The sequence below is a fragment of the Lampris incognitus genome, chromosome 15 (assembly GCF_029633865.1).
Source record: "Lampris incognitus isolate fLamInc1 chromosome 15, fLamInc1.hap2, whole genome shotgun sequence".
Classification (NCBI taxonomy): domain Eukaryota; kingdom Metazoa; phylum Chordata; class Actinopteri; order Lampriformes; family Lampridae; genus Lampris; species Lampris incognitus.
This window is the reverse complement of record NC_079225.1, coordinates 47,573,959-47,587,371: the sequence shown is the minus strand read 5'-3', so window position 1 is coordinate 47,587,371 and position 13,413 is coordinate 47,573,959. Positions and strand designations below refer to the sequence as shown.

The following is a 13,413-nucleotide window of genomic DNA, read 5'->3' as shown; positions in this document are numbered from 1 at the left end:
TGTGTGAGTGTGACTGTGTGTGTGTGTGAGTGTGTGTGAATGTGTGTGTGCGTGCGTGCGTGCGTGCGTGTGAGTGAGTGAGTGTGTGTGTGAGTGTGACTGTGTGTGAGTGTGACTGTGTGTGTGTGTGTGAGTGTGTGTGTGCGTGCGTGCATGGGTGTGTGTGTGTGTGAGTGTGTGTGTGTGTGTGTGTGTGAGTGTGTGTGTGAGTGTGTGTGTGAGTGAGTGTGTGTGTGTGAGTGTGTGTGCGTGCGTGCGTGCGTGTGTGTGTGTGTGAGTGCGTGAGTGTGTGTGTGTATGTGTGTGAGTGTGTGAGTGTGTGTGTGTACGAGTGTGTGTGTGTGTGAGTGTGTGAGTGTGTGTGTGTGTGTGTGAGTGTGTGAGTGTGTGTGTGTGTGTGTGAGTGTGTGTGTGTGTATGTGTGTGTCTGTGTGTGTGTGTGTGTGTGTGTGTGTGTGTGTGTGTGTGTGAGTGTGTGAGTGTGTGTGTGTGTGTGTGAGTGTGTGAGTGTGTGTGTGTGTGTGTGTGTCTGTGTGTGTGTGTGTGTGTGTGTGTGAGTGTGTGTGTGTGTGTGTGTGTGTCTGTGTGTGTGTGAGTGCGTGAGTGTGTGTGTGTATGTGTGTGTGTGTGTGAGTGTGTGAGTGTGTGTGTGTGTGTGTGAGTGTGTGAGTGTGTGTGTGTGTGTGTGTGTCTGTGTGTGTGTGTGTGTGTGTGTGTGTGTGTGTGTGTGTGTGTGTGTGTGTGTGATGGAATCGTTACTCGGCATGGAATATTTCAGCCTCTAAAAGCCGGGGTCGATAAAAAAGTGTTTGGCAAGAGGCCAGTTCTCAACACGTCCAGCTTTCCTGACCACCTCTCCACCGCTCCACCTCTCCCTCCATCACATCAAGGAGCAGCCAACACATTCATTTCTTATGTCATTTTGCTCCATCCCTTTAGAGCGGGCAATCGTTCCTCCACCCATCCCTCTGTGGTAGTCTCCATCTTCCTCCTCTTTCACATATTATAGGAAGCATGTGGAGACGGTATTAGTCTTTTTCACACAGCATGTTCACCCACACTGAGCAGGTAGGAGGAGCGTTTTGCTCATGGGCACTTCGGCAACAACAAACACACACACCACACACACACACACACACACACACACACACACACACACACACACACACACACACAGCCAGTAAAATCGTATATACCATACCATGGAGAGGGAAAGCGAGACAGAGAGAGGTAGAGAGAGCATGAGAAAGGTAGAGATAGAGAGGTAGAGAGAGGTACAGATAGAGAGAGAGCAGTAGAGAGAGAGAGCGAGAGGTAGAGACAGATAGAGAGAGCAGTAGAAAGAGAGAGCGAGAGGTAGAGAGAGGTACAGATAGAGAGAGAGCAGTAGAGAGAGAGAGGTAGAGACAGAGAGAGAGAGCAGTAGAGAGAGAGAGCGAGAGGTAGAGAGAGGTACAGATAGAGAGAGAGCAGTAGAGAGAGAGAGCGAGAGGTAGAGACAGAGAGAGAGAGCGGTAGAGAGAGAGAGCGAGAGGTAGAGAGAGGTACAGATAGAGAGAGAGCAGTAGAGAGAGAGAGCGAGAGGTAGAGACAGAGAGAGAGAGCGGTAGAGAGAGAGAGCGAGAGGTAGAGACAGAGAGAGGTAGAGAGAGCATGAGAAAGGTAGAGATAGAGAGGTAGAGAGAGGTACAGATAGAGAGAGAGCAGTAGAGAGAGAGAGCGAGAGGTAGAGAGAGGTACAGATAGAGAGAGAGAGCGGTAGAGAGAGAGAGCGAGAGGTAGAGACAGAGAGAGAGCGGTAGAGAGAGGTACAGATAGAGAGAGAGAGCGGTAGAGAGAGAGAGCGAGATAGAGAGAGAGGTAGAGACAGAGAGAGAGAGAGAGGTAGAGAGAGAGAGCGAGAGAGAGAGAGAGGTAGAGACAGAGAGAGAGAGCGGTAGAGAGAGACAGCGAGAGGTAGAGAGAGGTACAGATAGAGAGAGCTGTAGAGAGAGAGAGAGAGAGAGAGAGAGAGAGAGAGAGAGAGAGAGAGAGGGGTAGAGACAGAGAGAGAGAGCGGTAGAGAAAGACAGCGAGAGGTAGAGAGAGGTACAGATAGAGAGAGAGCTGTAGAGAGAGAGAGAGAGAGAGAGAGAGAGAGAGAGAGAGAGAGAGAGAGAGAGAGAGAGAGAGAGAGAGAGAGAGCGGTAGAGAGAGAGAGCGAGAGGTAGAGAGAGGTACAGATAGAGAGAGAGCTGTAGAGAGAGAGAGAGAGAGAGGTAGAGACAGAGAGAGAGAGCGGTAGAGACAGCGAGAGGTAGAGAGAGGTACAGATAGAGAGAGAGCTGTAGAGAGAGAGAGAGAGAGAGAGGTAGAGACAGAGAGAGAGAGCAGTAGAGAGAGAGAGCGAGAGGTAGAGAGAGGTACAGATAGAGAGAGAGCTGTAGAGAGAGAGCGAGAGGTAGAGATAGAGAGAGAGAGCGGTAGAGAGAGAGAGCGAGAGGTAGAGGTAGAGAGAGAGAGAGCTGTAGAGAGAGAGAGTGGTAAAGAGAGAGATGTAGAGAGAGAGAGCGGTAGAGAGAGAGAGCGAGAGGTAGAGGTAGAGAGAGAGAGCAGTAGAGAGAGAGAGTGGTAGAGAGAGAGAGAGAGCGAGAGGTAGAGGTAGAGCGAGAATGGTAGAGAGAGAGATGTAGAGAGAGAGAGCGGTAGAGAGAGAGAGCGAGAGGTAGAGGTAGAGAGAGAGAGCGGTAGAGAGAGAGAGATTGGTAGAGAGAGAGATGTAGAGAGAGAGAGTGGTAGAGAGAGAGATGTAGAGGGAGAGAGCGGTAAAGAAAGAGATTTAGAGAGGGAGAGTGGTAGAGAGATGTAGAGAGAGAGAGCGGTAGAGAGAGAGCGAGAGGTAGAGACAGAGAGAGAGATGTAGAGAGAGAGAGTGGTAGAGAGAGAGATGTAGAGAGAGAGAGCGGTAGAGAGAGAGATGTAGAGAGAGAGAGCAGTAGAGAGAGATGTAGAGAGAGATGTAGAGAGAGGGAGCGGTAGAGAGAGAGATGTAGAGAGAGAGAGATGTAGAGAGAGAGAGAGAGCGGTAGAGAGAGAGCGAGAGGTAGAAACAGAGAGAGAGAGAGAGATGTAGAGAGAGAGAGTGGTAGAGAGAGAGATGTAGAGAGAGAGAGTGGTAGAGAGAGATGTAGAGAGAGAGAGCGGTAGAGAGAGATGTAGAGAGAGAGAGCGGTAGAGAGAGAGGTGTAGAGAGAGAGATGTAGAGAGAGAGAGCGGTAGAGAGAGAGATGTAGAGAGAGAGAGCGGTAGAGAGAGAGCGGTAGAGAGAGAGATGTAGAGAGAGAGCGGTAGAGAGAGAGATGTAGAGAGAGAGAGCGGTAGAGAGAGAGATGTAGAGAGAGAGAGCGGTAGAGAGAGAGCGAGAGGTAGAGACAGAGAGAGAGATGTAGAGAGAGAGAGTGGTAGAGAGAGAGATGTTGAGAGAGAGAGTGGTAGAGAGAGAGAGTGGTAGAGAGAGAGATGTAGAGAGAGAGAGCGGTAGAGAGAGAGACGTAGAGAGAGATGTAGAGAGAGAGAGCGGTAGAGAGAGAGATGTAGAGAGAGAGAGCGGTAGAGAGAGAGATGTAGAGAGAGATGTAGAGAGAGAGAGCGGTAGAGAGAGAGATGTAGAGAGAGAGAGATGTAGAGAGAGAGAGATGTAGAGAGAGAGAGCGGTAGAGAGAGAGATGTAGAGAGAGAGCAGTAGAGAGAGAGCGAGAGGTAGAGACAGAGAGAGAGAGAGAGAGATGTAGAGAGAGAGAGTGGTAGAGAGAGAGATGTAGAGAGAGAGAGTGGTAGAGAGAGATGTAGAGAGAGAGAGCGGTAGAGAGAGAGGTGTAGAGAGAGAGATGTAGAGAGAGAGAGGTGTAGAGAGAGAGAGCGGTAGAGAGAGATGTAGAGAGAGAGCGGTAGAGAGAGAGATGCAGAGAGAGAGAGAGCGGTAGAGAGAGAGATGTAGAGAGAGAGCGGTAGAGAGAGAGATGTAGAGAGAGAGAGTGGTAGAGAGAGAGATGTAGAGAGAGAGAGCGGTAGAGAGAGAGATGTAGAGAGAGAGAGCGGTAGAGAGAGAGATGTAGAGAGAGATGTAGAGAGAGAGAGCGGTAGAGAGAGAGATGTAGAGAGAGAGAGATGTAGAGAGAGAGAGCGGTAGAGAGAGAGATGTAGAGAGAGAGCAGTAGAGAGAGAGCGAGAGGTAGAGACAGAGAGAGAGAGAGAGAGATGTAGAGAGAGAGAGTGGTAGAGAGAGAGATGTAGAGAGAGAGAGTGGTAGAGAGAGATGTAGAGAGAAAGAGCGGTAGAGAGAGAGGTGTAGAGAGAGAGATGTAGAGAGAGAGAGGTGTAGAGAGAGAGAGCGGTAGAGAGAGATGTAGAGAGAGAGCGGTAGAGAGAGAGATGCAGAGAGAGAGAGAGCGGTAGAGAGAGAGATGTAGAGAGAGAGCGGTAGAGAGAGAGCGAGAGGTAGAGACAGAGAGAGAGAGAGATGTAGAGAGAGAGAGTGGTAGAGAGAGAGATGTAGAGAGAGAGAGTGGTAGAGAGAGATGTAGAGAGAGAGAGCGGTAGAGAGAGAGATGTAGAGAGAGAGAGGGGTAGAGAGAGATGTAGAGAGAGAGAGCGGTAGAGAGAGATGTAGAGAGAGAGAGCGGTAGAGAGAGAGGTGTAGAGAGAGAGAGATGTAGAGAGAGAGAGCGGGAGAGAGAGAGATGTAGAGAGAGAGAGCGGTAGAGAGAGAGTGGTAGAGAGAGAGAGTGGTAGAGAGAGAGAGCGGTAGAGAGAGATGTAGAGAGAGAGAGAGATGTAGAGAGAGAGGTGTAGAGAGAGAGATGTAGAGAGAGAGAGCGGGAGAGAGAGAGATGTAGAGAGAGAGAGCGGTAGAGAGAGAGTGGTAGAGAGAGAGAGTGGTAGAGAGACAGCGGTAGAGAGAGATGTAGAGAGAGAGAGAGATGTAGAGAGAGAGAGTGGTAGAGAGAGAGATGTAGAGAGAGAGAGTGGTAGAGAGAGAGATGTAGAGAGAGAGATGTAGAGAGAGAGATATGTAGAGAGAGAGAGTGGTAGAGAGAGCGGTAGAGAGAGATGTAGAGAGAGAGAGAGATGTAGAGAGAGAGTGTGGTAGAGAGAGAGATGTAGAGAGAGAGAGTGGTAGAGAGAGAGAGATGTAGAGAGAGAGAGTGGTAGAGAGAGAGAGATGTAGAGAGAGAGATGTAGAGAGAGATGTAGAGAGAGAGAGAGTGGTAGAGAGAGAGATATAGAGAGAGAGCGGTAGAGAGAGATGTAGAGAGAGAGAGCGGTAGAGAGAGATGTAGAGAGAGAGAGAGAGCGGTAGAGAGAGAGATGTAGAGAGAGAGCGGTAGAGAGAGATGTAGAGAGAGAGAGCGGTAGAGAGAGATGTAGAGAGAGAGAGAGCGGTAGAGAGAGAGATGTAGAGATAGAGATGTAGAGAGAGAGAGATGTAGAGAGAGAGAGTGGTAGAGAGAGAGATGTAGAGAGATAGATGTAGAGAGAGATGTAGAGAGAGAGATAGATGTAGAGAGAGATGTAGAGAGAGAGAGAGCGGTAGAGAGAGATGTAGAGAGAGAGAGAGTGGTAGAGAGAGATATAGAGAGAGAGCGGTAGAGAGAGATGTAGAGAGAGAGAGAGTGGTAGAGAGAGAGATATAGAGAGGAGAGCGGTAGAGAGAGATGTAGAGAGAGAGAGCGGTAGAGAGAGATGTAGAGAGAGAGAGAGCGGTAGAGAGAGAGATGTAGAGATAGAGATGTAGAGAGAGAGAGATGTAGAGAGAGAGAGTGGTAGAGAGAGAGATGTAGAGAGATAGATGTAGAGAGAGATGTAGAGAGAGAGAGAGATGTAGAGAGAGAGAGAGATGTAGAGAGAGAGAGTGGTAGAGAGAGAGATGTAGAGAGAGAGATGTAGAGAGAGAGAGATGTAGAGAGAGAGAGTGGTAGAGAGAGCGGTAGAGAGAGATGTAGAGAGAGAGAGAGATGTAGAGAGAGAGTGTGGTAGAGAGAGAGATGTAGAGAGAGAGAGTGGTAGAGAGAGAGAGATGTAGAGAGAGAGAGTGGTAGAGAGAGAGAGATGTAGAGAGAGAGATGTAGAGAGAGATGTAGAGAGAGAGAGAGATGTAGAGAGAGAGAGATGTAGAGAGAGAGAGTGTAGAGAGAGAGATGTAGAGAGAGAGATGTAGAGAGAGAGAGATGTAGAGAGAGAGAGTGGTAGAGAGAGCGGTAGAGAGAGATGTAGAGAGAGAGAGAGATGTAGAGAGAGAGTGTGGTAGAGAGAGAGATGTAGAGAGAGAGAGTGGTAGAGAGAGAGAGATGTAGAGAGAGAGAGTGGTAGAGAGAGAGATGTAGAGAGAGAGATGTAGAGAGAGATGTAGAGAGAGAGAGAGATGTAGAGAGAGAGAGATGTAGAGAGAGAGAGTGGTAGAGAGAGAGAGTGGTAGAGAGAGAGAGCGGTAGAGAGAGATGTAGAGAGAGAGAGAGATGTAGAGAGAGAGAGTGGTAGAGAGAGAGAGAGATGTAGAGAGAGAGAGTGGTAGAGAGAGAGATGTAGAGAGAGATGTAGAGAGAGAGAGAGATGTAGAGAGAGAGAGATGTAGAGAGAGAGAGTGGTAAAGAGAGAGAGTGGTAGAGAGAGTCTAGCCATTGAAAAGGGGAGACACAAAAGACCTGGTTGCCAAAAGAGCATCGAACATGTGGTCCGTGCATGACAGATGAGGTGGAGACAGAGGGGCACTTCCTCCTTAAATGTGACCCATGTGAAAAACAGCGCCGGGCTTTTGTCAAGGAACTGGAACATGTGACTCCAGAGTACCAGGAAATGGAGGAGCAGGTAAGCTGCAGGGGGTCCTGGGAGGGGGGCAGCGGTGAGCATTGCAGCAAGATTTATATTATCTTGCCACAACCTGAGAGATAGTGGGGGACGGCCCCTGTTGCTACTGTTGTTGTTTGATATCATAATCATTGTTGTTGTTGCTGTTATTATCATAATCATTGTTGTTGTTGCTGTTATTATTATAATCATTGTTGTATTGTGTTGTTGTTGTTTTACATGCTTTGACAATATGTACACAAATGTATGTCATGCCAATAAAGCACATATTGAATTGAATTGAGAGTGGTAGAGAGAGAGATGTAGAGAGAGAGAGAGTGGTAGAAAGAGAGATATAGAGAGAGAGCGGTAGAGAGAGATGTAGAGAGAGAGAGAGTGGTAGAGAGAGAGATATAGAGAGAGAGCGGTAGAGAGAGATGTAGAGAGAGAGAGCGGTAGAGAGAGATGTAGAGAGAGAGAGCGGTAGAGAGAGAGATGTAGAGATAGAGATGTAGAGAGAGAGAGATGTAGAGAGAGAGAGTGGTAGAGAGAGAGATGTAGAGAGATAGATGTAGAGAGAGATGTAGAGAGAGAGAGATGTAGAGAGAGAGATGTAGAGATAGAGATGTAGAGAGAGATGTAGAGAGAGAGAGATGTAGAGAGAGAGATGTAGAGAGAGAGATGTAGAGAGAGAGAGATGTAGAGAGAGAGAGATGTAGAGAGAGAGATGTAGAGAGAGAGATGTAGAGAGAGAGAGATGTAGAGAGAGAGATGTAGAGAGATGTAGAGAGAGAGAGATGTAGAGAGAGATGTAGAGATAGAGATGTAGAGAGAGAGAGATGTAGAGAGAGAGAGAGTGGTAGAGAGAGAGATGTAGAGAGATAGATGTAGAGAGAGATGTAGAGAGAGAGAGTGGTAGAGAGAGAGATGTAGAGAGAGAGATGTAGAGAGAGAGAGATGTAGAGAGAGAGATGTAGAGAGAGAGAGTGGTAGAGAGAGAGATGTAGAGAGAGAGATGTAGAGAAAGAGAGAGATGTAGAGAGAGAGAGAGAGAGAGCGAGAGAGAGAGAGAGAGGGAGAGAGAGGGAGAGAGAGAGAGAGATGTAGAGAGAGAGATGTAGAGAGAGAAAGTGGTAGAGAGAGAGATTACAAACCACTTTTTCAATGGAGAGCTATGTTATGTTACGTTATGTTATTTGTTATGTTATGTTTTGTTATGTTATGTTATTTGTTACGTTATTTGTTATGTTATGTTTTGTTATGTTATGTTATGTTATTTGTTATGTTATGTTATTTGTTATGTTATGTTATTTGTTATGTTACGGTATTTTACGTTATTTGTTACGTTATGTTACGTTATGCTTTGTTATTTGTTATGTTATTTGTTATGTTACGTTATGTTATGTTATTTGTTATGTTATTTGTTATGTTACGTTATGTTATTTGTTATGTTATGTTATTTGTTATGTTACGTTATGTTATGTTATTTGTTATGTTATGTTATTTGTTATGTTATGTTATTTGTTATGTTACGGTATTTTACGTTATTTGTTACGTTATGTTACGTTATGCTATGTTATTTGTTATGTTATTTGTTATGTTACGTTATGTTATGTTATTTGTTATGTTATTTGTTATGTTACGTTATGTTATTTGTTATGTTATGTTATTTGTTATGTTACGTTATGTTATGTTATTTGTTACGTTATGTTATGTTACGGTATGCTATGTTATTTGTTATGTTACGTTATGTTATGTTATTTGTTATGTTATTTGTTATGTTATGTTATTTGTTATGTTATGTTATGTTATTTGTTATGTTATGTTACGTTATTTGTTACGTTATGTTACGTTATGCTATGTTATTTGTTATGTTATTTGTTATGTTACGTTATGTTATTTGTTATGTTATTTGTTATGTTATGTTATTTGTTATGTTATGTTACGTTATGTTATGTTATTTGTTATGTTATGTTATGGTATGTTGCGTTATGTTATGTTACGTTATTTGTTATGTTATGTTATTTGTTATGTTACGTTATGTTATGTTATTTGTTATGTTATTTGTTATGTTACGTTATGTTATTTGTTATGTTATGTTATGTTACGTTATTTGTTGTTATTTGTTATGTTATGTTATTTGTTATGTTATTTGTTATGTTATGTTATGTTATTTGTTATGTTATGTTATTTGTTATGTTACTTGTTATGTTATGTTATGTTATTTGTTATGTTATGTTATGTTATGTTATTTGTTATGTTATGTTATTTGTTATGTTACGTTATGTTATGTTATTTGTTATGTTATGTTATTTGTTATGTTATGTTATTTGTTATGTTATGTTATGGTATGTTACGTTATGTTATGTTATGTTATGGTATGTTACGTTATGTTATGTTACGTTACGGTATGTTACGTTATCTGTTATGTTATGTTATGTTATTTGTTATGTTATGTTATGTTATGTTATGTTACGTTATTTGTTATGTTATGTTATGTTATTTGTTATGTTATGTTATGTTATGTTATTTGTTATGTTATGTTATTTGTTATGTTATGTTATGGTATGTTACGTTATGTTATGTTACGTTACGGTATGTTACGTTATCTGTTATGTTATGTTATGTTATTTGTTATGTTATGTTATGTTATTTGTTATGTTATGTTATGTTACGTTATTTGTTATGTTATGTTATGTTATTTGTTATGTTATGTGATGTTATGTTATATGTTACGTTATGTTATGTTATGTTATTTATGGCGTCCTCCACAGCACGACAACATCTACTCATCCAATAATCTCTCTGTCTCTCTCTCATCACACATACATCAAGCTGTAATGACTGTGCTCTGAATATGAAGAACTGAGTGCGGTCAGAGGTACAATATGAGACAGTCCATCTGCGTCAATATGAGACAGTCCATCTACGTCAATATGAGACAGTCCATCTGCGTCAATATGAGACAGTCCATCTGCGTCAATATGAGACAGTCCATCTGCGTCAATATGAGACAGTCCATCTTTGTCTTTTTACGTCTTCATTGAGCATTCCTGTATTGATTCATGTTTGGGTTTTCAGAAATGCATCCCAGACTCGGCCCTCCTTCATGTTGATGTTTTTGGTATATTTCAAAATACTGCTCAGTGTGATGTGGACGTGGGATGGTGTGTGTGTCTGTGTGTGTGTGTGTGTGTGTGTGTGTGCGTGTGTGTGTGCGTGTGTGTGTGTGTGTGTGTGTGTGAGAGAGAGAGAGCGATGGGTTTGGGGGAGTTTTTCTTACCTGACGGTGAAGTCATAGGAGCAGGAGGCGAGCACGCTCTTACTGAACGGAGAGAACTGGAGAAAGAGGGGACGACAACCAACAGAAATCAGGAATCAGGGACATTTCTTTGTCGTTTCCCCCAGCCCACAGCAGTGCACCACAAAGACAACAACACACATCCAAGACCTACAAGAACACACATATCCACCGTTACAGCATGTGTGAAATCTTGTGACGTGGGTTGTGAGTGTGACGTTACAACATGTGAATGATCTTCTCTGTTCACGTTCTTCCACCCGCCGTCGGGAACTGGACCATCACATGTACAGTACCCTGGATCTGGCCTTCCCTTTTACAGGCAACGGTGTCTATCAGTATCAAATCCACGTTGCTTCTGAAGCCGCAGCCCACCTTCAACAATTCAAGCGGGTCACATACTGGGCCACACTCGACAATGAAACCTATTGTCATCTATTTGTGGGTGGAGCAGCCCCTACGCGCTCCCTGTGTGGTGCCCCGTCTCACCTAGCCTCTTCCTGCTCCCTTCCCACCAACATTGAGCCACATCAAACATGAACAAGGGTTTCAGTTTTCTCTCGCTTGTCGTCAGCAGCCCCATCAGTCCCCAATTCTCCAACCCAGCGTCATCTGCCCCATCTGTGTCCTTCCCGTAACTAAGGGCATAGATAGAAAAAGGCAGGCCCATCATGCACCATGTAGGTCGCACCATATCAGGACTCACATCAGCCTGCCTCAGTCAGGGCTTCTGGCACTGCGTTGCCAGCACCCCCACCTGTCCAATTCCAACAACCACAGCAGACGGCTTTAGCCGGGGCATTTGGCACCAGGATGCCAGCGCCCCCTGCTGCTCACTTCCAGCAACCATAACAGCTTGCTTTAGCCGGGGGGCTCCTGGGACCGGGATGCCAGTATCTTCCGTCTCCCAGCTTCACCAGTCCCTGCAGCTCATGTCAGCTGGAGCTATCGACACCAGGATGCCACAGCCCTTGCAGCAACAGGTTCCTTCCATACTTAACTCCGGTCTTCCCTCTCAACGCGTTCCGGCCAAGCAGGCAACCATCAACTTCACTTTGACTACAACTAATCCTAACTCTTTCATCTCCCGACCTTCTTGGATTCCAAGTAAAGACTTCTCCCTTCACTATGCCATCATTAACCATGTCATCGCACTCACCAAACTCGCCAGGGAAGGGTCATGGCTCTCAGAAGCGGACATCTCCAGCACTTTCAAAGTTCTCCCTATGCACCCTGACTTCTGACGAATTCTGGCACCTTGCCAGCAGATGTCTTCTGCGTCTGCTGGTGAGGTGTGTATTACTTCGCTGTTAGGCTGACTTTCGTTTGCAAACAGCTCTTAACTCTTTGACACACTGTCAGAACACCTCTCTTGGATCCTGTCTAACAACAAGATTTCATTCCTCGTTTATCTCTTGGACGTTTTCCTCATAATATCAGCTTGAGGTGGAGAGGGAGGATCACTGGGCCAATTACACGGGGGATAATTAGATGGCCAGATGGAGAGAGCCAGTTTGGGAATTTTGCCAGGACACCGGGGGACCCCCTACCCTTTGTGATAAGTGACATGGGATCTTTAATGACCACAGTGAGTCAGGACCTCGGTTTAACATCTCATCCAAAGGACGGCATCTCCTACAGCACAGTGTTCTCATCACTGCACTGAGATTTTTTTTTTTTTAGGACCAGAGGGAAGACGGCCCCCTACTGGCCCCCCAACACCACTCAGCAACTTTTTTTTCCAACAGGGTCACCAATATTTTTTTTTGCTAGGTACTGAGACAGCGGACATTCCAGATATAAAATCTTCCCATAAAATGTGAACAGTTTAAATGCAAATAAATTTGTTCCCTTCTGTGAAGCAAGCAGATGCAATATGAATACTGACCCCAGATTTTATTATTATTATTATTATTATTATTATTTAAACACTCTAGCTGGAGCATTGCAACTCTAGCTATGAGCGGCTTACGTAGATTCCGAACTCCTCAATGGTTGGTCCAGAGGATCCACCACCAGGAGCAGCACCACCGGCTCCAGGGAAGCCACCGGGCATACCCTCTGGCATTCCACCTGGCATCCCACCAGCACTCTGGTACAGACAGCTTTGTGATGATGGGGTTGCACACCTTCTCTGGCTCCCTTTGCTGGTGCTCATACTCATGCTTCTCGGCAGTCTGGTTCTTGTCCAGCCAGCTAATGACCTCATTGCATTTGTCCAAGAGCTTCTGCTTGTCCTCATCGCTGATCTTGCCAACAATCTTCTGATCTTCCACAGTGGACTTCATGTTAAAAGCATATGATTCCAGGCCATTCTTGGCAGACACGTTATCACGCTGGACATCCTCCTCAGACTTGTATTTCTCAGCTTCCTGGACCATACGCTCAATATTTTCCTTGCCCAGACGACACCTGTCATTGGCGATTGTGATCTTGTTCTCTTTGCCAGTGCTCTTGTCAACAGCAGAAACATTCATAAGCAGTTTGCATCAATATCAAAAGTGACCTCAATCTGAGGGACACCGCGAGGGGCAGGAGGGATTCCTGTCAGCTCAAACTTGCCCAGTAGGTTGTTGTCCTTTGTCGTGGCATGCTCACCCTCATAAACTTGGATGAGCACGCCGGGTTGGTTGTCTGAATAGGTGGTGAAGGTCTGGGTCTGCTTGGTAGGGATGGTGGTGTTACGTTTGATCAGCACAGTCATGACACCTCCGGCTGTCTCGATACCCGGGGACAGAGGGGTGAGCAACTCAGTTTTCCCGGGAGGTCTCCCATTCAAGTACTTGCCAAGCCCACACATGCTTAGCTTCTGTCATTCGGCACAGCCAGGGTGAATGTTGGTATGACTGCCATGTATGTGAATGATCTCATGGTACTTGTGTGATGTTACATGTGTTTAATGTTACATGTCACACAGCAGAGTTTTTGCCAACGTTGGAGGTTGGACTGCATCATTACTTATACTTTAGATGACGTGAAATGTGAAAGCCGCGGCACGGTGGTGCAGTGGTTACCACGGTCACCTCACAGCAAGAAGGTCCTGGGTTCGAGCCCCAGGGAAGTCCAACCCTGGGGGTCGTCCTCTGTGTGGAGTTTGCATGTTCTTCCCATGGCTGCGTGGGTTTCCTCCGGGGGCTCCGGTTTTCTCCCACAGTCCAAAGACATGTAGGTCAGGTGAATCGGCCGTACTACATTGTCCCTAGGTATGAATGTGTGTGTGTGTGTGTGTGTGTGTGATGGCCTGGCAGCCTGTCCAGGGTGTCTCCCCGCCTGCCACCCAGTGACCGCTG

At 45.5% G+C, this 13,413-nt stretch overlaps 1 pseudogene; it reads right to left on the bottom strand.

Moving 5' to 3' along the window:
- Positions 1-12,080: 12,080 nt before the first annotated feature.
- On the bottom strand, positions 12,081-12,923 carry LOC130124898 (heat shock cognate 71 kDa protein-like; annotated as a pseudogene).
- Between the last annotated feature and the right edge of the window lie 490 nt (positions 12,924-13,413).